This window comes from Tasmannia lanceolata, unplaced genomic scaffold (genome assembly GCF_043159265.1).
Source record: "Tasmannia lanceolata isolate RefF3 unplaced genomic scaffold, GAP_Taslan_0.1 ptg000011l, whole genome shotgun sequence".
Classification (NCBI taxonomy): Eukaryota; Viridiplantae; Streptophyta; class Magnoliopsida; order Canellales; family Winteraceae; genus Tasmannia; species Tasmannia lanceolata.
The window spans coordinates 14,030,409-14,058,029 of NW_027518688.1; the positions used below are offsets into that span (position 1 = coordinate 14,030,409).

Here is a 27,621-nt window from a genome sequence, read left to right on the forward strand (position 1 = left end):
TCAATCACCACCATGAAATTCTCATTTTTCCATTGGGGTGTTTTGATGCAAATGTCCGCGAGGCTGATGTTCGGAGCCGCAAAGGAAAACTCTACTAATGAATAGATGGATTGAAATGTGGAAATTAGGCTTGAATGTAGAATTCTTCACTATGAAAGAAGAGGTTGTCAGTTGGCCATCCTTGATCTCTATTAATGAATTGATGGATTGAAATGGGGAAATTAGGCTTGAGTGCAGAATTTTTCACTATGAAGAAGAGGCTGTCAGTTGGCTGTCCTCCTTCCTCACTAGACATATGAGTCTTCTCCAAATCAAGAGTCAAGGCTGTTTAGTAATAAGAGAAGTGTAGACTGTTCACTTCCTTTGAATTAACATTAGCTTCCAGCCCCTTAGGAAAACTGTTTAATGAAGTTTATATGAATAGTCTCACCAATGAACTGATAAGTCCAATTTCAGATTCTACTGAAGAAATACCAAGGTCTAAGAGTCTTCTCGTTCATTAATCCCTTTCAACAACCCATTTCATGACCAGTCAAATGTCCTGGAATTGCTCAAAAGACAAGAAGGTTTATAGTGGATGGAAACAAGCTTCAGCAACTTTTAACTCATGAAGGCTCCTATGGTCCAGACCTATAGAAGTTCTATCTTCTGACTCGCGAGAAATTGGAGGTCTAGCTCAGACCTATAGAAGTTCTATATTCTGACTCCTGAGAAATTGGAGGTCCTAAAACTCTGTAAGTTTGAATAGATTCAGCTCAGAAATCCAGCAATACTGCTTTCTTGGGCCGATTACAGTTCAAGAACTAACAATAAAGAGTCAATTTCAACAAAGGAGGGAATTTCATTGGGCTCAATCACCTATTATCTTTAGCAATTCTCTCACTGGGAACTAAAGGCATCCATGTGAATTAAAAACCTTAAAAGTTATGACAGAAAGAAAATGTCTTAAACAAATTCCAGGTCTAAGAAACGGCATTCAACAACCTCAATTGAAATACCACAATTGTGGACCGTTTATTACAGTTATGCCTTGAATCTTCAACAAAGCAACTTCTGGTAGTTATAAAGCCACTGTCAAGGTATCCAATTCAGAAAACAAAGTTATAGGGATGAATTCTTAGCACCAATATTGAGAAGAAAATTCTAAAAATAAGGAGTTGGGATCTCGGTTTGTATAAATTGCAGTTAAAAACTGAGAGTACAGATCTGTACTCGTCGTATTTCTTTCAGCAAAATCCACCACAATTCCCTTTTAATTAATGGATCGCCAAACTTGATATACAACCATTCACATGTACATCCCATGTTTACCCAATTCACTGATTTTGTTTCCTAGAAAAATTGTCATTCCAGAGAAAGTGTTTGGATGCATGGAAAATGAGCCCCTCTTTCTTGCTAAGGCTTTTGGATTTTGAAGACTAATTGTGAGTCCAAAACTGATCATTGGACTCAAAATTATATCTATGGAGATTTAATTTGAGTTCAATTCAGTTTTGATCGGTATGTTACATGGGCTTACATATTTTCATTTATAAGAATTGTTGCATCCATACATCATTTTATACTTAATTATGTGTTTCATATGTATTTTTTGTACGTAGGATGACACTTGATTCTCTAAGATGTGTATCATTGCCTTATGGATGGAGTTTCTATCGTGGTCTGAGTGGTTGTGTATGTGTCGGAAGAAAATCAACATGCATTGAGATGTATGGAAATATGAAATACGTCACTCTAGTAGAAGAGTTAAAAAAGTTGTGTAACTATCCCCCAACTCTACCTACAAAATGCCTAGTACAGAGTCAGCGAAGTTGATGATGATCATTTGTAATGATATTGATGTCTTATTAAAAATGTTTGATGTGACTCAAAATGAAAAATATGATGAGTTATATATATATATAACTCATCATATATATATATATATATAACTCATCATATATATATATATATATATATATATATATATATATATATATATATATATATATATAGAGAGAGAGAGAGAGAGGAAACTGTTGGTGAGCTTAAGCTCACCAAACTTATGGTGGGCTAGCTTGCCCAATCACATGGGGGCCCACTTTGTTAGGATGATCCAAAGCATTCATTTGAAAGTCCCTTACATAGATGGGGGGTGTACCAATAATTAGCTCCATAAGATCATCCTAACCCCTCCATTTGTGGAGGACAAAAATGGGGCAGATTTTTCAAATGAATGCTTTGGATCATCCTAAGAAAGTGGGCCCCCATGTGATTGGGCAAGCTAGCTCACCATAAGTTTGGTGAGCTTAAGCTCACCAACAGTTTCCTCATATATATATATATATATATATATCATTGCACATGATATGGACATAAACAACCCAGCTCAATGAGATAGTAAAGATACACATAATGCTTATGTGCAAGAGGACCATGATGAGATTTATGTTATTGATGTAAGTGATATGGTATATGATGAGCATGACTTAAATTTTTCAGAAGACAAAAATTATGAGATTCCTATTATATCCTCAAATGACAGTTTCACATGTACAAGCGATGCCTATATTGATAGTGTACATGTAAGTACCCGAAATACCCCTCCTTCCGAAATTCGTCCCCCTCTATTATTGAGGGGCGTTTTTGTCATTTGACTTGGTTTAGAATTAGGGCTTTTTAGAAAAGCCTATAAATATAACCTTAAGAGAGATTAAGAAACCCTAAACAGTCTTTGCAGCCCTAAGAGAAGATCTTCGAGGAGAAGGAGAGGAAGAACACAATTCAGGAAGACAGATCGCAAACCGAGGTAAGATTTGTAATCTTTATTGATAAGATGAATAATAAGAGCCCTAAACTAAGGATTTGATGTGAAAAGAGATGTGATTAGAGCTTTGATTTTGATCTATGGCAAACTCCGTGATAGAACTTGGATTTCCTTGGGATCCGTTTTGTGTTGAATCCCCAAAGAACTTAAGATCAATTGATTTTGTTCATAGAAATTCCGATATTGAAGGTTTCAACATAGAAATTAGATTAATTTATAATAATTAATCATAGTGATTCGGATTTGCGAAATCGGACCTATTAGATTCCTCTCATCGATACGAGTATAATGGATCCGACCACGCATAAATCGGAGTTCGGATGAAAAAGATGTGATTTATGAAAGTTTTGTAAAATCGGGTAAAAACCTGGAAAAACTCGCAACTCGGAGAAAAACCCAGCCCCGATATTCGGACGCCCGGAATTGGGTCTCGGGTGCCCGAATTCACTGGGTTCGGAACCTTAGAGTTGGTTTTTTTCAAATTTCTTAGAGACGCCCGAAGGAGGGGTCCGAACGTCCAAAAAATTGTAAAATTTCTTTGAGATTCCTAATTCGATCTATGTGCTTTGCCTTAACCACTAGGCCCTTATGTGATGTGAATGAACTATTTGAATTAGGTATTCGACCTCGGCCAAGTTCTTTTAATGATATGTTGAAATCATGCATTCAACAAAGCACGCAATAGTTGACACATATACACTATAAAATAAAGAGAAAATGAAATATGCAAGACGGATTCTTAAGTGGTTCGGCGATAGCTTACATCCACGATTTAATGATGTTTGTTTCTTCTTTATTTTCATTCAATACACAGTTACATCAAGCAATCGTTTCTCATCATGAGAGGAGAAAAGGTAATTTGAAAAAGGGAAAGGAGCTTGAGAAAGGAAAAATAAAATAAGAAGGGAAAGATAATAAAGGAAAAGAATAATGATATGGTAACCGATTCGGGGACCAAGAATGTAACCGAACAAATAGCTTCTTAACACATTAGAAATCTTTCCCTTGATTTTTGGCTTTTTTCTCTATGAAAATGGCAAAACTACCCCTCCCATGCCATGTGGAATGTGGGGATTTGTTTGGTTATAGTCTCAGTTCCACTCTCGGTCCCCATAGCAACACTCAAAGAAAAATAGCAATTGAGAGATCTCTTCGAATCTTTATCTTAGTAGGATATGGAAGTTTCCAGAATCTCATAACAATCACGTTCAATATACACAACTCCATTGAGATGTGATGCAGCCCCTATCCATGTGAGAGACAAGATGGACATCCAATGGATTTAAGAAAATCGTCCTGCATTCAAGCCCAACTTGAATCCACCGAGCATAAAGGCCAGCTTCAGCCCAAGATCATGGACACACCAATTCAGGCTTGATCCAGTTGCATTCTCGTCATAATGATTCTGGTCATTTCTTTGAATTCTGTTTCCAACGGATATTTATGATCTTCATATGGCTAAGTATGGAAAGTTATGATCATTTTAGTAGACTGTGTTTGTAGGTCTTTGACTAGTCAATGTGTTTGAGTTCCTAAGTTATTTATGAGTTTTGTAAGTCCCTAAAACAGTTATCTGGCTAGCTTGAACGTCTTGTATATTGTATTTTCTCTATAAAAGTCCAACTAACATCTGTAATGAAGTTTAGAAGCTGAATATTGAATGAAAATTTGCCTTGAGTATTTTCTCTTGAACCTTGAAGAGTTCATTCTTGAAACCTAGAAGAGTTTCACTCCTTCCTTGAAGAGTATGAGCTTTCCCCTATCATTTGTATCCTTGAAGAGTTGCAACCATCAATCTAGAAGAATTGATGTCATCTACGTTCCTTGGCAACCTAGAAGAGTAGTAGCCATTGAAGTTGTTATCTTAAGCAAAATTTTATCTTTGCTGGACAACCCACTTCTATCATACTTTTGAGTACTTTAAAGTGTTTTTCTGAGAAAACTTTCTTCATCAAAGTTTTAGATCCGTGAGTCCTAGAAATTTTAGCTTTGGAATCGGGTTATTCTGACTTATATCGAAAGAGATACGCTCATTTTACTAAACCTATGTAAATATGTTTTCCTGTGTCCGAGTTTTTGAGCAATTGAGTGTGTGTCTATCACTCTCACGATCCTTAGTCGAAGAATCCTAGGAGAGTCTTGCATCAAGATGACTTTGAAGAAATGTGCTAAAATCATTTAAATGCTACATGTTGTACGAATAGTAAACGGCTTCACCACATGAGTGAAGGTCTTAAATAGAAGTCAAATTCAGGAGTTTGAGAGAAGTCATGAGAATCAATCCTTGATTTGTATTGTTCAAAAGAAACATTTGATTATCACTTACTCTTATAGATCTATTTGCTGCCTACTTCTTTTTTGGATAGAGAAAATCATATCATCATACTTCATTCTCATGCCATCCTTCCAATGATATAATCAGTGATGATAAAGGCTTTGTATTTATGAGTATCGGTTTGATTGTGTGTCACTGGGCATATATCAGAGGTTGGTATAGAAGTTGGTGGATCAAAAATTATTTACGGACCAAGAGAAATAGAAGTGCTTGAATCTCAGATAATGTGGTTGGGCATATGCTATAATAGGAAGAAGGGATAGAGAAATCTTAGGGGTAAGTGTGGGCTGGTAGAGATGATATGGAGGGAGAGGTGAAGGGGGCATTTGAGATGAGGAAGGCTGGGGTTTAACAAGATGGAGAGGATGGCATGGTGGGTTGTGAGGAGGATGTGTCAGGGAAAGATTGTCAAGCCTGGAGACTCGAATGTTAACCCAAATAAGGGAGCAAGACGCATCACAAACCTCAAATAGAGAGAACATAAATAATCCATGATATATAAAGACTTTCATTGATATCAAACTATATTATATATCATTTACAACTATGCTATCTTAGATCTTTTTCCATAAGGTAAACCAAACTATAGATACACAAGGTACCATAGAGATGTGGCAGACTAGGTAGCATAGATGGCATATCTTCTCTAATTGGTAGAGGAAACAAGAGTTGTAGTAGTAATTAATTGTTTGGGTGTGATTGTATTAGGTACCTTACCAATACGCCAAAACCTCTAGAGCTAATGGAACACGTCAGGTACGGCTGCAACTTGGGCAGGCGGGTCTAGTTTTCCCGGAACCCTACCCTATCTGAGAAATTATCTCGGGTCGGGTTGGGTTTTTACTGTTTAACATGTTTAGTGTTGGATAGTGACTAATTTCAAAGTTTGTAGAAAACAACAAATCTTCACACCAAAATTCTCTAAATTTATGTCCATCGAGTGCATAAATCTAAGAAGGAAACTATTTTTACACAGCACAAGTATGATCGCATCAATGAAATAATTATATCAATATATTTGAAAACAACTTGTCATGCGATTCAAAAGATATTTAAGAAACCTACACGACACCTATAAAGAGTCGGGTCGAGTTTCGGGTTTTTGGTTTTTTTTTTCTTTGAGCCCGACACGACCCAAGATTGGCTCGGGTTTTTCAACCTAAAACCCTACCCAACACAAGACCCATGATTTCTAAACTCGACCCATGTTATTTTCAGGTCGGGTCGATGCGGGTCAGGTAAAACTCTACCCAAGTTGCAACCCTAGCGTTAGGCAAGACATAGGTATAATAAGATGAACGTGTTGAGAACCAGTAAGTAAAATACCAGAGACACGCTAAATTGTATATTTTAGTAACATGTGCATGCTTGGCTCGAAGTAGAGTTTAAAATAGGTTTCTATCATAGGCTCAAAACATATGAAATCCAATGACATGGACAAAGAATCTTCCCCAAAGCCATGTAAAACATGTTGCAAATCCATTCCATGTGAATAATTGACTTTGAAGGAATAACCATTTCGAAATCAAATACAATTACTTACAATTTATTTCATATAACTTGTTCTAGGGGCTGCACGTAGAAAAACTACTAGATAAAATATACAATCACTTATAGAAAATCCTTTCTCGGTGCCTTCACAAACTGTGAACAACTCTTCAAAGAGGGGTTTATTTCCAATCCTTTGGGTATCAAAATAAAAAATTCTATCAAACACAGGTTGTCATAATTTAAGTACACTTAAGGTGATCTAACATCAATTTTGGACGCAAGGGAGTGCACCACGGCACTCAAATTGGGGTAAAATACCCCTGAACAGAACCTCTTGCTTGGTCAACCGACCCCTTCTTCGGTCGACCGGCCAAAAATTTTTAGAAACATAATCTCTCCGTCGATCGACCAACCACTCCTTCGGTAGACCGGCCGAGGCGATTCTGGTTTTTTCTCCAATAGCAATATTTTTGCCTTTTCGTCTTTAAATGGTCATAACTACTTCATCTCCCATCGGAATCGTGCGAGGTCAGTCCTGTTGGAATGCTTTTGACGAGGAAATCCCAACAAGATCATCAAAACACGCTGGGCGATGGGATGAAAATGAAAATTATGACTTTCTTTGCTCAAAATAACCTAATACTCTCACGCAATAACAGAAAACCATAAAACGTCGCAAAAATAATAAGATTCTCAACTTAGTCTTAGTTTTCCGGCAATGGATTCTCCTCGAACTCCTCTCTCATTCTAGGGTTTTCTCCACTTGGGCTAAGGTTTCTATTGCTTCTAGAAAATAAAGGATTTATAGATCATTTAATATTTATACCCAATATTAGGTTAAGTTTACCCTAAACACTAAATTCACTAATTTACCCCTCAGAATATGGAGTTTCTACATTAAGTGACCAGACATAAATACACTCCATATGATTTGGGGTATTTCATCCTCCCCCCCTCTATAAAAAATCCGTCCTTGAAATTGACATGAACACTAACATACCTTAAGTATCGAATAAGTGTACTTTTTTACTTATCACCTTCTCAAGTTCCCAAGTGGCTTCCCGCTCTGATGGTTGTTCCGGTTGTTCCATTGGATCTTCACATAGGGAATGATGCGATGTCTTAGAACCTGATCTTTTTAATCAACATTGCGGATCAGTTGCTCTTCATAGGTCAGATCCTCTTTGAGTTCCAACGGAGCTGGCTCAATCACATGACTGGGGTCTGAAACGTACTTCTTCAACATGTGTACATATAATCCGTTATGAACTATAGACAGAACTCGCGGCAAAGCAACTCAATAGGCTAACTCTCCAACTCGATCCAAGGTCTCAAATGGGCCGACATACCCTGGGACTCGGCTTCCCATGAACTCCAAATCTCATAACTCTCTTGGTAGAGACACCCTAAAAAATACAAGATCTGCCACCTCAAATTCTAACTTCCGCCGTCTATTGTCAATGTAAGCCTTTTTCCTGCTATGGGCCGTACAAAGTCTTTTTCTTATTAACTGAACTTTATCCACTGTCTGTTGTACGATCTCAGGGCCTAAAATCTTTCTCTCCCCTACATCATTCCAACAAATATGGGATCTTCATTTTCTTCTGTATAATTGCTCTTAAGGTACCATCTGGATGCTTTCCTGTTAGCTGTTATTGTATGCAAATTCTACTAAAGCCAAATGATCTTCCCAAGAACCACCGAGGCCAAAAGAACACGCTCTAGACATGTCTTCCAATATCTAAATAGTTCTTTATTATTGACCATCCATCTATGGATGAAAGGCGGTATTGAAATCCAACTTGATTCCCAAAGCGTTATGTAAGCTCTCCCAAAACCTCAAAACAAACCTGGTATCTCTATCTAATACAATGCAAACCGGGAGCCTTAGAATCTCTTCACTTTACATCTCGGTCAATCTTTCCAATGTAAACCTAACTTTGATTGCCAAAAAATACGTTGAATTGGCCAGTCTATCCACTATTACCCATATTGCATCCTTTCCATTGGGAGTTCTTGGCAAGCTTGATATTCCAACTGTGAGCGGTGTGGGTAATAGTGGACATTCTAAAGAAAAGGGGTTTTAGACAGATGAATAAGACATATTTTTTTTAAAAAATAGAGGAATTTAAGGCTTTGACTACTTACATTAAAATGTGGGTTTCTTTATTTGGAATAAGAATAAGAATAAAAATAAAAATAGATATTTTCATTTGCAAATGGGTATCAAGAGATAATATATATAAATGCTTCATGAAATACCCCAAACACCATGTGGGGGGGCATTTTTGTCTGGTCCCTTATTGTAAAAACTTCATATTCCGAGGGTAAATCGGTCAATTTAGTGTTTAGGGTAAACTTAACCTAATATTGAGTATAAATACTAAATGATCTGTAAATCTTTTATATTCTGAGGGTAAATTGGTCAATTTAGTGTTTAGGGTAAACTTAACCTAATATTGAGTATAAATACTAAATGATCTGTAAATCTTTTATTTTCTAGAAGCTACAGAAACCATAGCTATTAGATTGTCCACTATTAGGCATACTGCTCATGGGGTCGCTGCTCTCACACAGCTCACTTTTCAGCAGGTTTTGTCTTCATTCGTAAGGTGGCTGCTCTCACATGCAACAAACCATCTGTGAAATGCCTTTTGCGATGGACGCTCCAAATTTCCTTTCTAAAACCTATTTTCTTCCCCAGAAAACCCATACTTATGTATTTATCCTAATATAGAAAAAATTCATTTCTTTACTAGCATGCCACTCATAACTAACCCTACAAAACTCCTTCTCCAAAGTTCCCTCTTTCCCTTAAAAAATGGACAGAAATTAAAATTTGTCTTAATTGCATCATCTTTTCACCATTTGTCTTCTCTCCCTGCGATCTTCTACACCAAGGCATCAGTTTTGTATCTCCAACATCTATCTTCATTTTGGGTGTGTGTGGTTGCACAAAAGCCAGGATGGCTTAGGGGTTTTGTTTGATATTTGGGTGCCGCATAAGCAAAACTCCCATTTGTCTTCTTTCCCTGCAATCTTCTACACCAAGGCATCAGTTTTGTATCTCCAACATCTATCTTCATTTAGGGTATGTTTGGTTGCACAAAAGCCAAAATGACTTAGGGGTTTTGCTTGGTATTTGGGTGCCACATCAGCAAAACTCCTTATCTGGTTGCCAATATAACATTGAAATCCCTAGAGACTCCGAGAGATGTCTCCTGGTTAAGCATTGCATGGCTGCTGATGTGTCACCATTGTCTCCTATTTATAATATATCCAAGCCCAAAACCACAAAAAGCCTAAATTTCGCTTGGATTTCTTAGGAATGTTGCTTGTTCTCATTTTCCTCTCATTCTCTTCTTTCTCTCTATATTGGTAATTACACCCGTACCACTGCTCTATGAGGTTGGCAATCATTAATCTGTCACTAGCCTACTATCAACAGTCAAGTAGAGGACCGATATACCTTATTTCTTAATATTTTACCTTTTTGTTCATTTACATGGCTAAGCAGATTATTCATTATTTTCATTACCTCTTATTCTCACTCCAATCTACTTAAAACTAGGACCTCTATTTTACCTGTGTTTATTTCCATGGTACTTGTTAGACCCAACAAGTGACAAAGATAGGAAATTATAAACAACTAATTTTAAGCCAACCAGCGTTTGGAGGACTCCATCCAGGAGAAGCGGGCACCACTCTCTCAGTTTCGGAATGTATCTCCTTCCAATACCTGTTGAGATCAGAAGTAGAATAGAATTTTAAAGGAGGAGAACCCTCACCCAAGATCTAATGATGGTGATAATCTTTGTACAGGAGAATATAGGGCCTTTGGCACGATTTTTAAATAGCTCTAGCATTCCTCTCCTTCTAATACATAATGTATTACCAGTTGAAGGCCCTTCCTATTTGAATCTTTCAAGCCATCATTAATCCTACTAATAAGAATAATAATTATGTATTACTTGTTAATAGAATATCTGTAATCTCTCAAAATTATAATATCTCATCAAACTTATAACATCACCTATAGGGAAGAAAAGATTCATAAGGTCAGAAGACAGCAAGAAATCAAGCAAAGATAGAGAGAGGGGCAACAAAAATGCAAAGCAAAGAGGCCCAAAATCATGGGGAAAAAAATCTTCATGTGCTTAGTAGGAACATAGAAGGAGCTCTGATCCTCAACATTAAAATGGTTTTTCATACATTAATTTGGTATTGATTTGTAATTAATCATCCGAATTAACATTGTTGCTAGGATGGTGAAAACCTTTTTTATTAATTTGTTATTTTTGAAATAGAATCTTACTTAAGGATTTTGTGGTAATATTTTCAGGACATAGATAATATTTTTTTTTCATCTCTAATGGTGTCGACGGTGATTGTGACTGGCATTGCGAAGCCTCTAGTGAGTATCCTCACGAACAATTCAAGGCAGTTCATGACTTACAGTCAGAGAACAATAGAACACTCGAAGCCCCACACCGAACTTCGCATACTAACATACATCCATGGAGAAGAAAGTGTCCCTAGCATTATGAATCTACTCGAAGCCTCGAACTCCACAAAAGAAAGCCCCATCTGTGTGCATGTAATTCACCTTGTCCAACTCGTGGGCCGGGCCGCACCCATGTTCATAGCTCACAACATCGGAAGGCGATCATCGGCCGAAAAAGACCCAATTATTAATGCCTTTCTAAATTATGAGCAACACAAGGGGGGAGCCATTTGCATCCAACCATTCACCATTGTATCCCCTTGCAAGACTATGCATGAAGTTATACGCAAGCTTGCTTTGGATAAGAAGGTGTCACTCATAATATTCTTTTTCCACAAGCAACAGACAATTGACAGCCAGATGGGTGCGACAAACAAGGCCTTACCGATTGTGAACCCTAACATTCTCGAAAAGGCACCTTGTTCTATCGGGATCCTCGTTGATCGTGGTTGTCTCAGTAGAGCACCCTTGTTATATTCTTGGGTGGGGCCGATGATCTGGAGGCACTTTCTTTTGCCTCCCGAATGGCCAACCACCCGCAACTGAGCCTCACTGTGGTGAGGTTCCTTTCGGGGCAAGAGATTAAGGATCGCAAGAAGGAAAGGCAGCTCGACGACACCTCTGTGGAGAAATTTCGGTTAAAGTGCGAGGGAAATGATAGTATCGTTTATAGAGACAAAGTTGTGAGAGATTTAGAGGAGATGGTTACTCTGATACGCCCTATGGGGAATGACTACGATCTTATCATGACCGGCCGGGAACATGTATCCAAATTGGTGCTCACTGATGAGCTCTCCGATTGGAGCGAGTGCCCGGAGTTAGGGGTGATCGGGGACTTGCTCGCCTCGCCGGATTTGTTGTGCAGTACGGTTTCAGTGCTGGTGGTGCAACAACAAATCAATATCCGAAATATGGTACACAAGGTCTCCTAGGTCTATTAGAAACCATGCAATCTAAATGTAGTTTTTTTTTATAGAATGATTATCAAAATGAGATGATTTGTAATGTCATCCTTGGAAAATGTATTGAGAAAAAAATACCCATGTTAAAGTGTTCATTTAGGTTTTTTCAAGGCCGTTGCTTATTTGCATACTTAAAATCTTTCCCAAGAGATTGTTTAACCTTGGGGGGTTTGGTTACACAGGATTTTGAAGGTTGTGTGAACTCTATCAAATTGTATGTGACATTTCTCTCATGTGATTTTACGTCCAAAGTAATTAATTGTCAGTCCATTTACATGAACTCCAACCAAGTCGGTGCAACAACAGCGGCCCAATAGACCTGACCCACAAACCCAATCCAACGGCGAAGGCCACCAACTGGAAAAAAAAAACTAACACTTTGGAGCTCCAAAGCGGCCGAACTTTCAAAAGGTTGCCACTTTTCCCTGGTTCATACTTCAATTCCTCCATAAATATTGTTTAAATTTACAAGGCTCTGTTTCTTTCGGCGTGAAATGGGTGTAAAACAAATTTTATGTCCACTATCAAGCGGAAAAATGGGCGTAAACTTTTTTTTGATCCCATTTTACGTATTAGGTTTTTATGTTCTAAGAAAATAAAACAGAACCCATCTTACGGACCAAAAAATAAAACAGAACGAGCGGTTAATTTTTTAATTTTTTTTAAATGTTGGGTTTTGATGCGGGTTGGATCAACTCGATCCAACCCGACCCGACTCCGGTTCAACTTCCTCGACCAACCTGACTAGAACAAATATGACCCGGGATTTTGGGCAGTGATAAATCGACCGTAGATTTAAGACATATGGGGGTCGATTTATCACTGCCCTATTTTGTTTTTGGATCAATTGACCCCATTTGTCTTTGGGTCGTTTTAGGACATATGGTGGTCGATTTATCATTGCCTTGATTTTTTTGGGTTAACAGAGGAGAGAGAAACAGAAACAGAAGGTAGATTTAGGAGAAATTATATGGTGGCCGCCCTTTATATGTAAAGAGCGGATAGAGAAAATATCAACCACCCTTGATTTTTGATAAAACAAAAAGTCAAAAAAAGGGGCTCATGTTGGATAAAAAATCAAGGGTGAGATGGTGGACGGTCACCATATAAAAATCCGATTTAAGATATAGAGTTTTTATATGATGCCCAACCGTCAAAGTAACAAGGGCTAGGTGACATTTCACCCCTAACCACAACTCATCCGTTGATTCTTCAACATCAGTCGGTTCGGACCTCCACTTAGTTTCACCCAAGCTTCATCCTGGATAGATCACCCAGGTTCGGGTCCATAAGCATTGACAATTGCCCTATGAAAACTCGCTTTCGCTACGGCTCCGGTGTGAAAGCGTGTTTCTCTCTATAAGAACAGTGCGATCCGAGGTGTGAAGTGGGAGAGAAGGGATGTCATAATTGGGTTTTTATCCCATTCACGTATTACAAATGGATCAGACCTGGCCCTTGATTTTTTATCCGGTTAAAACATCTTTTTTGAGTGTTTTGACCGTATCAAAAATCAAAGCCCTTGTCATTTTAACAGTCGGGCCATATAAATTCTCTAAGATATATGGGGTTCGATTTATGACTACGCTGGTTCTTTTGGGTTGAACCCGACCGAGTTGCAGCCTTAGAAGGGACCAAAAAGGTAGGCTGGCCAGGCAAAATCTTGGGGTAAGATATCATTCTGGGGAAGTTTTCAAGTGTGTCCAGAGTTTTATGTAAGCAAAACGCCCTGAAGTTCTGTCTCCCCTAATGCGAAGAAGAAAACCCACATAAATGGCATCCAAACAGCATCTCTCAAGGCATTGGAACAACTGAAGGACGGCTAAACTCATCACCAAAAAGTCTTCCCAGAGGGGCATAAAGGTTTTTCTCCCTATTTTTTCATCTGGGTCATCTTTTTTTTACCTGCTTTTCATTTTTTTTGTAGTGTGGGTTTGTTTTGGTTTGGAGGGACTGGGGCTGAAGGAGAAGAAAAAAAAGAATGAAGAGGAAAGATAAGAAGGAGAAGAAAGTGTATCATTTGCCTGGTCAGAAGTATGATTCTGCTATGGAAGTAGGGCTGTATTTCTATTTTTTTATCTTAATTGTTTCTTATAACAAATCTTTTTTGGGTTATTTTAGGTGATGGTTTTGTTGCATTTCTGAACTGCAGAGAGACCCTCTAAGAATTTTCTATGAAACACTCAATAAGCAGCTTCCTGGAAGCGAAATTGCGGCGATCTGGTGAGAGTTTTTTGTTTGGGTGTTTGTTTTCTTTTATCTACTCAGTGTATTTCTTCTTTTCATTCTCTTTGGCCTTTTGATTTGAATAGCTTAGCTTGGATTTAAATGTGTAGAATCCAAGCAACTTCAAACAATTGTAACACGAAGGATTGAATTATCTTTGGCCACCTTGCAATGAATAAAAATGTGTTCGACGGACTCACCTGCCTCAAACCACATATCATTATGATCAATACTTAGGCCCTGTTTGTTTTAGTTTATGACAACTGATTGTGGAGTCCCCAACTGATTATTGGACTCAAATTTCACTAAATTTATGTCCAATAATCAGTTGGGGACTCCACAATCGGTTGTCATAATCTAAAACAAACAGGCCCTTATCATCCTTCAACTAAGCAGATGAACTGTCGTAAGGATTTATCGAGGTAGGCCATCAAGGCCAAAAGCGCAAACTCTAGGAGGGCAGGAGTTCTCATAGCTCAAACTACAAGCAAAGAAGACATTAGTAGAAGGAATTAATAAAAAATTATTCTGTCGGTGTCCCAGATCCAAACTCTCCTATCCTCACAAGACTTCTTACGAAAAATCGAGTCCAGAATACCCAAGAAACTAGCTACTCTCTCAAGCTCTGTATAGAATTAGTTATTGCGGAAATGGACCCTCCAGCTCACCTTGTCTTTTTCTCTGTGAAATGATTCTTTGACTCTGCACTATACTGCTCTGTCAACACAGAGAACATTGTAGGTGATGCCTTCAGTAGAGGACGAATTCTTGTGAAGTCAATGACCATTGATGTCTGTTAGAGAGAGAATGGAGAAGCAGAAAGTGAGTTGGAGAAATCTCCCCCTCACTGATATATTTATATAAGAGAGAGAACACTACAAAGTGACTACTATGCCCTTAGGCATTTACATGATATAACATACATTTGACAATGTCTTTGGGTTTGAGATATTTAAAAATCAGATTATGGAAGATTTTTTTTTGGCAAGATAGTGGCAGAAGTTGAACTTGGAGATAATCTCAAGTTCTCAACTACTTAGTAATAGATGTGTATTTATTCAAGGAGAATTGCCTGTGTGTTCCTAATACATCATTCCGCCAAGTCATCATCAAAGAAGCACATAACTCGGGTACTTTGGAATGGCAAGGCTATTCCCTTAGTATTAGAAAGATTCTTTTGGCTGAGCTTGGATCGTGAGATTTCTCAGTGAAGAAGACTTGTCAAACATCCAAAGGTAATTCCATTAATACTAGGTTGTGCACACCATAACCGATTCTAACTCACCCTTGTGTTGATGTTTTCATGGATATTGTACTTGGTCTCCTTTGACATCAACGGGTGGAGATAACATATTTGTTGTTGTTGATTGGTTATAAAGACGGCGTACTCCATTCCATGCAAATCTATACACTATGTCAACACGGTTTTCGATTTATTGTGTAAAAAGATGGTAAGGTACCATGGATTGATGAAGACTATTACATTGGACCACGACAAATCGATTTATTGTGGTGGAAACTCGAGACAGCTCATATCATTCTGAAACCGATGGTCAAATAGAGGTGATGAACCATCAATTGAGAAACATGTTGAGGTCCCAAGTCAAAGTAATGGGAAACTGGGATCTTGTACTTTTGAAGATTGAAGTTGAGCTGAGTTTCTCCCAGAATCACACAACTGATTTCTCTCCATTCTAAGTTCTTGTCCGTAATCCAGAAGAACCACTTGATCTTATTTCTATTCTTAGCATTGGGAAGGTAAATAAAAAGGTGGATGGGTTAATAGATGATTTGGTGGCTATTCATAAACCAGTGACGACTAACATTAGGGCTGGCTATGCAAAATACAAAGGGAATGTCAATTTTCGTCGCCAAGAGCTTAATTTTAAGTTGGTGACGAAGTATGCGTGTATCTTTCGAAAGAAAGTATCCTAGTGATGAGTATCATAAACTAAGCCTGAGAAGATTGGTCCTTGTGAAGTTTTGATGAAGATTGATGACAACGCCTGCTGGGTGAAGTTGCCTTTGGATTTGCACGATAATGATACTTTCATCATCAGGCGTCCTTCTTCTTATTATGGGGAGTACGAAGGCGAGAACTAGTGGTTGAGTTCTTTTCGGGAAGGGTTGATTGATGTAGTACAACCTCATCTTGAGGTTGAAGATGAAGTAGGAAAGCATGTACGGCAAATTGAGCACCCAAAACATACATAAGAATACGGGAAAAAAGGGGTAGTTTGTAACCCAGAATTGGACCCCCAATATGAGCCTAGGAAGAGAAATTTCTGTTCATGAGGAAGAACTCCATGTTGATGGGCCCGCTTCAAAGCCTTTGTTCGTGAGGAGGATATTTGACGCAAATGGGGCCCACTCTAGTGTGACACAACTTTAGTTTTATTTTCATCTTTCTGTTGTTATATTTTGCTGCTTGAAAATTAGTGGGACTGTTAGTTTAGAAAGCCATCATTTTTTTATTTATTTGAAGTAGTTCTTTCTTTCAGAAAATCAAATCCAATTGTGAGGGGGGTCTTATTTGTGTATTGGGTGGGTTTTGGAGACACTTTGGACATTATAATAAAAGGAGAGTTTTGTTTCTGCGTATAATTTTTTTGCAGTTTTTATTCTTGAAATTTCGGCAGTTTTTTTTTTTCATATCATTTGTTTTCTTTCTTGAAGAAAGCCTCCCACTTTCGAGAGCCTTTGCTTTAGATCTCTACAAGGTGTCCCAGGCATTGATCTATTGTTGTAATAAACCTAGATCTTATCTGTTGGGCTTCAATCATAATTTCATGTTGAAGAATAAAAAGGTTTTCTTTGATGAAGAATTCAGACGGGAGACCAATCACTAGTGCTGATTCCTCAGTTCCAAAGGCAAAAAAAGGCGACATTGGTCATTAGATGATGAAGAGGGAGGCACGCCTGAAGTCTCTGCAGTGATATGATATTTAGGTGGAAACTGGAAAGTTCACCATTGAGGGATGCCCCTTGGCATAGGTTCTGACAAATATTAGGTGTAGGGGTCCACTCCCTGCTTACCTTTCGGGATGCATAAGCTTAATTTCAACAGCTCGAGCTTTGGCAATCCAGGGGCCGGCCAAGGTTGTTGGCTTCCTTAGGGACGAAAAGGGAAAGCATCAAGTGGGCTTTCTCAGGACCGATTGGGAGAGCCAATTCTAATGAAGCGGAGTTAAGGGCGGTCCCTCAGGGCATCTGGCTTGTTGATGAGAGTATTCTGTCTTCTCTTGTGTTGGAGGGGGACTCCCTCAATGTGATTAGATGGATGCTCAGGAGCCACACCCTCCCTTGGAGGTTTGCACATTTGGTGGATAAGATTTAGGATCGAGTGGGGGCCTTTCCAGCATCCTTTTGGCATGTTAAAAGGACTACCAATAGTGAAGTGGATAGGCTAGCCCAAGCGGGGTTGGTAGATCTTGCTTGGAGGTTTTTGACTTCACCCTGAGTTCGGATTGTTATGCTTTCTTGTATTTTGTATTCACTTTTTTTTTTCTTGTTCGACTCTCTTGGTCACTACTTTTTCCTTCTCTTTTAAATAAAATATCTTACCATTCAAAAATAATTTGGGCACTTGCTTAAATAATAGGAATGGGCTTGGCTGAGGTAGCCTGAAAGGCCTCTTAATAGATGGGCTGAAAAAGCAAGCCTATTTGGTAATACTACTCCGTGGGCCTGGCCAATAAGCTGGCCCGGTGCAACAAAATTTCATATCGGTTCAAGGCATGGGCCTATCTATTTGGCTTCCTAGGCTCACCAAAGCCTGCCACAAGGACATCCTTAAAGCTCCTTCCACCTAATGCCCAATGAGTAACATAAAACGCTTAGAGAAAATACAGAGAAGATTCCTGTGGGGTGGTTAGATGGAAAAAAGGTCTGCAAACCCCTCGAGGCTGGAAGCCTTGGTATTAGAAGGATTAAGGAAGTTAATCAATCTTTCCTAGGCAAATGGCTTTGGAGATGTGGGGAGAAGGGCTCACAGCTATGGGTTATAGTAATAGAAAGCATTTATGGATCGGCTCCAGGAAAATGGGAATCAGTGGACAGTTTCAGAAAATCATGTGTGACAGTATGGCAGGATATCATGAAATTTAAGGTGAAATTTTCAAAAGGTATCAAATTCAGGCTATGCTGGGGACCGTATAAGATTATGTCTTGATAAGTGCTTTTCTGCCCTTCCCCTAAAGTTGTGATTCGTGGTTTGTTCACCTTGGCTTCTTGCAAGGAGGCTCTTGTGCAAGACGGCTTTGTCAAAGAGAATAACATGGTTACATGGGTTCCGGGTTTTAGAAGGAATTTCTTTGATATGGAACTCAAAGAGGTGGGTAGGTTTTTGGCAATACTTGAGCGGTGCTATGTTAAAGCTTCGGGTGTGGATAAAAGAATTTGGATCTAGAATACAGGAGGGGAATTCTCTGTCAAATCCGTCTGTCAACAAGAAGGAATTTCTTTGATATGGAACTTAAAGAGGTGGGTAGGTTTTTGGCAATACTGGAGAGGTGCTATATTAAAGCTTCGGGTGTGGATAAAAGAATTTGGATCTAGAATACAGGAGGGGAATTCTCTATCAAATCCGTCTATCAACAACTAGTCTCTTGCCCTGATACCTCCAAAGTAGCCACTTTATGGAACATTCAAGCTCCACCTAGGGTATGAGTTTTTGGTTGGGAAGCGAGTCTCCAAAGAATCCAGACGATTGACTTCTTGGGAGTTAGGGGGATGATGCTTATTGATCATTGTGCCCTTTGCATTGAATCTGGGGAGACGGCGGACCACATCCTTATGCATTGTAGCGTGGCTAGAGAAGTATGGGGCAAAATTTTGGCCAGGTTTGACATGGCTTGGGTCTTTCCAGAAAAACTTATAGAGCTATTGGAAAGTTGGTCTTTGGTTCCATGGAGGAAAAAAGGGAGGGTCTTATGGAAGGTCTCCTTTCTTGCTACGATTTGGATGTTGTGGAAGGAACGCAATGCATGTGTTTAAGGGATATTCGTGCCGGGGGGGGGGGGGGGGGGGGGGGAGCATTTCCTCTACAACAAGATAGTAGCAATGACTATATCGTGGGTGAGGGCAATGCACGTGCCTTTGTCTCAGCTCACGACTTTTGGTATGGATGGAGGGAGATTTGTAGAGAATCGAATCATGTTCCCAAGATAGTAGAAGTGTGGGAGCCCCCTGCTCCTGGATGCATGAAATTAAACTTTGATGCATCCAGTTTGGGTAACCCAGGCCAGCTGGTATTGGCGGAGTGCTTAGTGATGAATTTGGACTAGTAAGATGGGCATTCTCAGGACCGATTGGCGTAAAGAACACAAATGAAGCAGAAGTGTGTGCTATCCATCAAGGTATAATGTTCCTTGGCTCTGAAGACTTGAACAAAGTGATGGTGGAAGGGGATTCTCTTAATGTTACAAGGTGGCTAAGAGGATCCCTCTATGTCCCTGGTTCGATCCTTATTTTGATGAAATTCAAAACAAGGTGGGGGAATCTTCAATCTCATTTCATCATGTCAGGCGATTGGCTAATGAAGTGGCTGATAAACTAACAAGATATGGGGTGTCCGAGGGAAGGGTGGATCTTTTTTACTTTCCACCATAACTTTGCTTCACAATGTTTTGGCGGTAGTTTTATTTTATCTTTCCTTTTTCCGCATTTGTATTCCTTTCTTTGTAGACCTCCTCAGTCTTTTTCTTCATGAAATTGTTTACCATTTCAACAAAAAAAACAATCTTGTAAATGAGACGTACGGGTTGCCTTTGATGTGACCAGATATTAGAACAGTAAAAAAATTGAGTTTTTCGACAATGGTTATTTTTTGCGACTGGGTCACAGTCCACAATCGATAAGCCAATCATCTTCTTCGAAGTGATTTGGATTATTGAAGAAAGAGATGGAGGATGGTTCCTTTTGATGCTTATTGTCGAACAATCTCCTAGTTGCGATCCACTGAGCTTGCTGTTAGTATGTAACTTGGTCGGATACAAAGCCATCAGCCATAGGATTGTTGTGAACAACCTTCTGACATCGCCTTTTTAAAGATGGTATGGGTCTCTCTCCATTTAGCTTTTAGAGCAGATCAAGGCACAGATCAACATCTCTGGTTTTGGTCTTACTGAGCAGCCGAAGATTGGGCTTGAGAGTTTGCTCCGATAGAAACCGGAGGAAGGGAAGCCTCAACTACAGTCAAGGTTACTTTCTTTTTGTAAACAACCTTGACATTCTTGAAATGAGGAAACCAGTCTTTCATTTCGACCCATATCTATGCTGCCTCCGGGTAACTAGAGTGGTGGTGACCCTAGGAAATATAAACCAATCTTCATACTAGCTAAAACTGAAAGCATCGGATGACACTAAAGGATGAGGGAGTGTGTCTCCGCGCTAACCCATCATCTCTGGATCTGAACACCCTTAACTTGCTCCTCCCATCACCATAGTGACAATTCTGCTCTTCCAACATTCTAGGGACTTTTGGAAGAAAGGAAGACTGCATCATCCTCGGACTTGCAATGGAGAATAATCAAGCTTGATCCAATAGGAGTAATTCGTCTTCCACAGTCTTTTCATCTAGCCTGAAAAGTATTTGTAATATGAACCTTAGAAGCATGAAGTGGGGGTGGGGGGGTGGGGTGGGGGGGTGTGTCTAGAATAGTCTAAGGTTTGGAGCATCATGTAAGCGTTTATGTAATATTTTCTTTATATCTTTTCCAATGTTCAAGTACATCAAAAAATAGTAATTTCTAATCATCTTCGTATATATCTTTCAAAATTTAATGCATCAAAAAGTAGTTGTTGATGATGGAGAAGGAGAAAAGTTGAAGAGAGAGAGAGAGAGATGAGGACGAGAGATGGAGAAAAGTAAGTAGATTATAACGACCTCACATTTTTTAGTAGCATGCCCTGTGTCTTCCAAGGTAGCAAGAGTGTGGACAATCCAGGCTCCCCCAAGAGTGTGCACCTTTGGATGGGCGACTTATTGTGAAAGGATTCAAGCGATCGATCTTCTAAGAAAGAGAAAAATGCTAATAGTCGACCATTGTGCCTCATGCATAGAGGCTGGAGAATCCGTGAACCACATTTTCATCCACTGCAAAGTAGCCATGGAGGTATGGAGTAAACTACTTTGTCGATTTGGCATATCATGGGCCTTCGCGAGTCCTATTGGGGTAGTAGATGCGACGAAGGCGGAGGTGCATGTGGTGCACCAATGATTAAAATTACTGGCAAGAGATTGAGTGGTCATGTGGTTGTGGAAGGAGATTCCATGAATGTAATCTGGTGGCTTCAAGGAGGGCATTCCCACCCGTGGAGTTTTGATAGTTTCTTTGATGAGTTGTTTGATTGGGCGGGTTTTTCTTCATGGGTGTTCAATCATGTTCGGCTAATGAGGCGGTGGATCGCCTTGCTAGAGTTCGGGTGTAGAAAGAAGCGTTGTCTATGTTTGACTTTCTTCCTCGAGTTTTTTTTTTTTGCTTTGATTGTTCTTCTAGGTGTTTTTTTCATGCGCGGTTGTGTTGTACTTTGACCATCTCGATCCCCTTTTTTCCAAAATAATTGGCTATCATTCAAAAAAAAATTAATGACCATATATAATTAGGGTTACACAAGATAATATAAGACTAAATTACCCTTTAACACTCTCCCTCAAGCCGTAGTATATATGTCGATTGATGTTCTCAGTTAAGTATTTGACGGATGGTACAACTGAGCATTTGAAAGTATGCTTGGTTGCGAAGTGCTATACTCAGACATTTGGGGTTGATTAGACTGAGACACTTTCTCGTTTTACGAAAATTCCATATATTAGGGTTCTTATCTCATTACTTGTTAAACTGGGTTGGCCCCTGTATCAGTTGGATATGAATAATGCCTTTCTGCATGGTGACCTGACTGAAGAAGTCTATATGGAGCGACCTTCTGGGTCTGTTGCTCAAGGGGTGACGGGATCCTTGGGAATGAAAACTGCTGAGGTACCCATGGACCCTAATGTGAAGTTCTATGCAGATCAAGGAGAGTTGTTGGAAGATCCAGGCATGTATAGGCATGTATAGGAGATTGGTTGGCAAATTGATCTACTTGATTGTGACTCATCCTGTAACGACCCGGATTTTTGGACTCAATTTTTTTTTTGGACAATTTTTTTTTAAAATCCCAAAATCCAAATCACTAGCACAAAGGGAAACGAGCTGACTCGCAAATATAAAATACCAATTATAATTCTTGAAATTTGATATAACAACCAAATTAACCTAAGGCTGACTGCCCAGCACAGCCACTTGGCCAAATACTCTTCCCTCGATCCCTTTAAGCTCTCTCATTTGTGTTTATGTCATTAACCTACAAAATCTGTAGAGTAAATAAGGTTAGAGAAATATCATATAGCGACTCAAACATAATAATAGGGAATAATAATACAACTGTAATTAACTGATTACAATAAATTTCCTTATGCATTCACCATTGTAAACTATCCATTTTCGAAACAGTATTAATATAGAGAATGAGAGTAATAATTTCCATGAACAATTTAAAAGAATATGCAACATTCACGTGACTAGGGGTGTAAACGAGCTCGTTAAGCTCAAAAGCTTGGCTCGGGCTCGAACCAAGCTCGAGCTCGGCTCGGTCAGGCTCGCGAGCCTTATCGAGCTCGGGTTATATTAAGTTCACACCCCTCATCTTCCCTGGACAGCCCTATCTAGTGTAATTTGACTACTCTTTTTACACTATGGGGGGTCGTCCAAGTAACAAATGGGATTCCAAAAAAGAAGTGACATATTTTGCCTCCGCCTTTCACTCCCTGGACAACCCTTTTAGTGTATATATTAATATATAATATATTAAATTCTTAACGAGCCTTAACGAGCCGAGCCGAGTTATGACCGAATACTCGATCGCGTCATGTCGAGTTGACTAGGATTTACTTCGAACGCATTGGACCCTCATCTGCATTTTGAATCATTGACTTGAAGTGTGCTCTTGGGAAAGGCTTGTTCTTCAGAAAACATAATCACATGGAGTTGGATAGATTCACTAATGCAGACTGGGCAGGATCTCCAGCAGACAGGTGGTCAATTACTGGATATTTGTTGGGGGAAATTTGGTATCATGGCGGAGTAAGAAACACGATGTGGTGGCTAGATCTAGTCTGGATATAGAGTATCAAGCTATGACTCACATTTGTGAGGAGTTGACTTGGTTGAGGTCCCTTTTGTCTGAGATTGGTATTCCTTCCTCATCTCCAGTGTCCTTGTACTGTCATAATAGAAAAGGTATTCATATCGCCTCAAATCCAATGTTTCATTAAAGAACTGGGCATATTGAAGTGGATTGTCATTTCGTTCGTGAGAAGCTTCAAAAGGGAGAAATATGCGCTGTGTTTACTTGATCTGGAGATCAATTGGCTGATATGTTTACTAAACCACTGGGAAAGTCTAAGTTGAGTGATATTTGTAACAAGCTGAGGTTGTATGACATATACACTCCAGCTTGAGGGAGGTGTTAGAAGGGTTAAGTAATTTTGTGCTCGTCTAAGGGTATTCTAGTCTTTCTCATTGTACAACCCTAATTTAAAAAAAAACCCTTGTAATATATATCATATTATGTGAGAGATCTGATTTTTTATTCTCGCTTTGCTGCATCTCTTTCTCATCTCTCTCTCAACTTTTCTCCTTCATCATCAACTAGTATGAACGCAGGTAGTTTGGTGAATAATACTATTCTCAACAGAAAAAGTAACAGCATCATTTTTCACCTATTCTAAAGCATTGTCAGAACAAATGACAAAAATATTTTCCAAATTGAACTTTTATTTCTTTATGTAATGATTTGAAAATAGAATCAACTTCTGACCTTTCTTTCAACTAATACAACCATGTTTTTTCCCCTGAATGGTTACTAGTACAGCCATGGTATTCTAAAATAATCATCCAATAATGAAAAACTTGGAGCAAAAAGTCTAGACACACGTGAAAGACTTCAAAGTTCAAACATCGGTGTGGACTAAAGCAAAAGGATTTAAACTCATTTTATTGACTCGAGACCTAAATACTGACATGTGATGTTTACCAAATTCATAGGATTCACACTCAAAACTAGACATTGATTGAATAGTGGGTCTCGCTTGCTTGATCTTATGAGGAGAGGGATGACCAAGTCGAAAATGCCACTGATGTGCAGAAACACTAGAATGAAGGGCAACACCAATCTCTTTTGGCTTCTTGTCCAGGTAGTATGAGACACCAGATTCACACACTCAACCAATCGTCTTCTTCTTTTGGAGATCTTGAAAGACATGAATTGGGATAAAAGGTTATGGAACAATGTAAGAGATCTCTAGAAATAGGTGACGTTTTAGACCTTAGTGGGCTTTTGTTGTAAAATTTTGCTTTCAATGGTGGGTCGTCCTATCCCCATTTTGTAATCTGGATTGGTATAAAAGATAAATAACGCCTTTCTCCAACAGCTTAAGCTTTTGGAGAAGTTGATAAGTTAACATGGTATCAGAGCCAAAGGTCTCGAGTTCAAAACATCCCAGATAGCAAAAATCTACATGCGATGGTCGGCCCAAAGTGGGACCACATGTTCCACGTGTTTGCCAAGTTGGCCACACGTGCGGGGGAGTGTTAAAGTATAAAAGATAAATAACGCCTTTCTCCAACAGCTTAAGCTTTTGGAGAAGTTGGTAAGTTAACAGCAGCCATTAATAAATCTGTACTTTATGAAAAAAATGTAAAATATCTGTAGAAATTGGTTAAAAATTTTACCATATAGAAATTCAAAAGCAGAGTTGTTAAGTTGAATCTGAGGCCACTTCATGTCATCAAGTTTAATTTCTATGCTTCTTCTTTGGGGAACTTGGGGCCGGTGGGAATGGATGGTGTGTTTTGGAATGATAAAGGGAATATTGTAATGGCATTCACGAGCCATATTGATGTTACAGGCTCTAACAGAATGAAAGCTTGAATCTTTGTAGATAATGGAGGTTACTTGCATGCAGAGGGAAACCCAACATGTCATTTAATGGCAAAGCATTGTAGCCTGATACTGTGGCGACTGGCTCACATCTTTGGTAAGAATAATGGTCTTTTTAGAGGACATGCTTTTTCTTTCTTAAAGGGGCCAATTATATATTTTTTTTTTTTTTGAATGGTTGTGGGGCTAATGAGTTAGCGGATTTGTTAACTAAAAACAGTCTTCATAGAGACTCGCTGTAGCTGGGGCAATCTTTCCCCCTTTTGTAATTTCCTATATTTTTGTTGATAAAATTATTGTATTCTCTTCAAAAAAGGAGGTAATTTGAAAATTTAAAAACCCTTAACTTTCTTTATGATTTTTCTTTCTCATCTGCCACTTGCACTCCCACTGTTTTGTGCCAAATAGTTTTATGACTGCTTTTATAATTAACGTATGATATGGGGGTCCTCATGCCCATGTCACATGGATTTTTGAAAAGGGGAAAACAATTCATGTCGGGGCGGCTCGGTAATATAGAACAATTTAGTCGGGAATAGTCATTTATCTGTTTTCATCATAACACTTTTTCAGCCTGACTATTGATTCTAGATTGCCCAAGTGACATGGCTCCAATCTAAATATTTTGCTTGTGATACAAAGATTCTGCTTGCTAATGTGGAGAACAATCTCAGTCAATGACAAGTCATTGAGGCCACTTATCTGATTTTGGTCCCCTTGTTAGTGTATAAAGTAGCGTGGCAACTTGTTCATTTCCACTGTCCACCAGAGACCACAATATTGGAAAGTGATAATGCACTGACTGCCACTAGCCATTGTTGCCTCTGTTATTGACTAGACCAGGAGATCATCCTTCTAGATTCTAAGTTAATTATTACATGAACTGGTCTTTGAGTTACATTGCCATGAACCGGGAATAAGGTTCTTGCCCATCATCACTGAGTGATGGGCTTCAAAATTTGGATGCGGGGCGAAATGTGGCCAAAAGGCCCAAGACAAATCCTAGTCCACTCAGCGAGGTGCAATCAAATACTCGGTTGACGTGACTGAGTACTTGGTTGATGCGGTCAACTCAGGGAGAATCAAATGAGTTTTATTTGACTTCGTAGGGAAAAAACGTGGACTCGGACAAGAACATAGCCTAGGTAAAGAGGAGTCGACTAGGGCGAGTCCACAATGATGTGGGGGAATTTTGAAACTATGGATGGACCCATTTTGGTTCATGGCAATACACCCGAAAAGAACTCTTATTATGTGGCAATTGGAGGCATGTCCAATTTCTCTGCTGTCTATCTACTGCATTGCTTCATATATTCTTTTATGGGGTGAATTTGTTGCCATTTTTGTTGCATATCTTCATCTCTTATGTGAGTTACTTCATTATAGTCTGAATTTCGTTGTACAAAATACTCATAGCTAGTGATTGCAGGATGATGGAGTGGGGTTTGCTACCACCAGATGAAGCGGAAGAAGTGTTCAATAAAAAGATGAAAAAGAATCAGAATCAGAAGTTCAGTTCGCCGGTAAAGTCCGCCACTGTTAAGAAGACATCAAAGGCTTCTTCAAAGAAGGTGGTCGTGCCAAAAACCGTGTCAAAGTCGTCCAAGAAGCACAAGATGGAAAATAGTTCAGGGAATGAAGACGGAGACTTCACTCTGGTCAACAAAAAAAATAAAAAAACAGAAAGTTTCTGGTTAAGACTCAGCAGACACAACCTGTCTTCCTTTTTTTAATATCTTTTTTTTTTAAATCTTGTTCATTACTCCGCCTACAGTAGTCAAAAGAGGATATACTTGTATCTGGATCATTTGTTTTAGTATAAATACTGTAAAGTTGATATTTTATCTGAAATGGGTGAATTCTAAATTGCTTGTTGATCATGGACAGGATCAACCTGTCTTCCTTTTTTGAATTTCTTTTTTTAATCTCGTTCATTTACTCCGCGTAAAGTAGTCAAAAGAGAATATACATGTATCTGGATCATTTGATTAATATAAATACTGCAAAATTGAGGTTTTATCTGAAATGGGTGAATTCTAAATTGCTTGTTGATTATGGACAGGATCAAAGGAAGATACACAGAAACTTATATATAATCACTTTATGAATAAAAATGTCATTGTCTAACTAGAATTGATGTTTTATATGAAATGGGTGAATTCTAATTTGCTTGTTGATTATGGACAGGATCAAAGGAAGATACACAGAAACTTATATATAATCATTTTATGAATAAAAATGCCATTGTCTAAGGAGAATTGATGCTTTATCTGAAATGGGTGAATTCTAAGATGCTTGTTGATCATGGACAGGA

General features: G+C 38.9%; 1 long non-coding RNA gene and 1 pseudogene across 3 annotated transcripts; both read left to right on the forward strand.

Annotated features, from left to right (window-relative positions):
* Nucleotides 1-11,004: 11,004 nt before the first annotated feature.
* LOC143885904 (cation/H(+) antiporter 15 pseudogene) lies at nucleotides 11,005-12,068 on the forward strand (annotated as a pseudogene).
* A 1,588-nt stretch (nucleotides 12,069-13,656) lies between these two features.
* On the forward strand, nucleotides 13,657-27,182 carry LOC143886455 (uncharacterized). 3 transcript variants are annotated; one of them, XR_013253824.1, is made up of 5 exons: nucleotides 13,657-13,961; nucleotides 14,026-14,151; nucleotides 14,251-14,321; nucleotides 25,309-25,404; nucleotides 26,737-27,182. It is a non-coding gene; the product is annotated as an uncharacterized LOC143886455 (long non-coding RNA). The 3 variants fall into 3 exon arrangements; XR_013253823.1 differs by having other exon boundaries at nucleotides 13,658-14,132; nucleotides 14,220-14,321; XR_013253822.1 differs by having other exon boundaries at nucleotides 13,666-14,151.
* The last annotated feature ends 439 nt before the right edge of the window (nucleotides 27,183-27,621 follow it).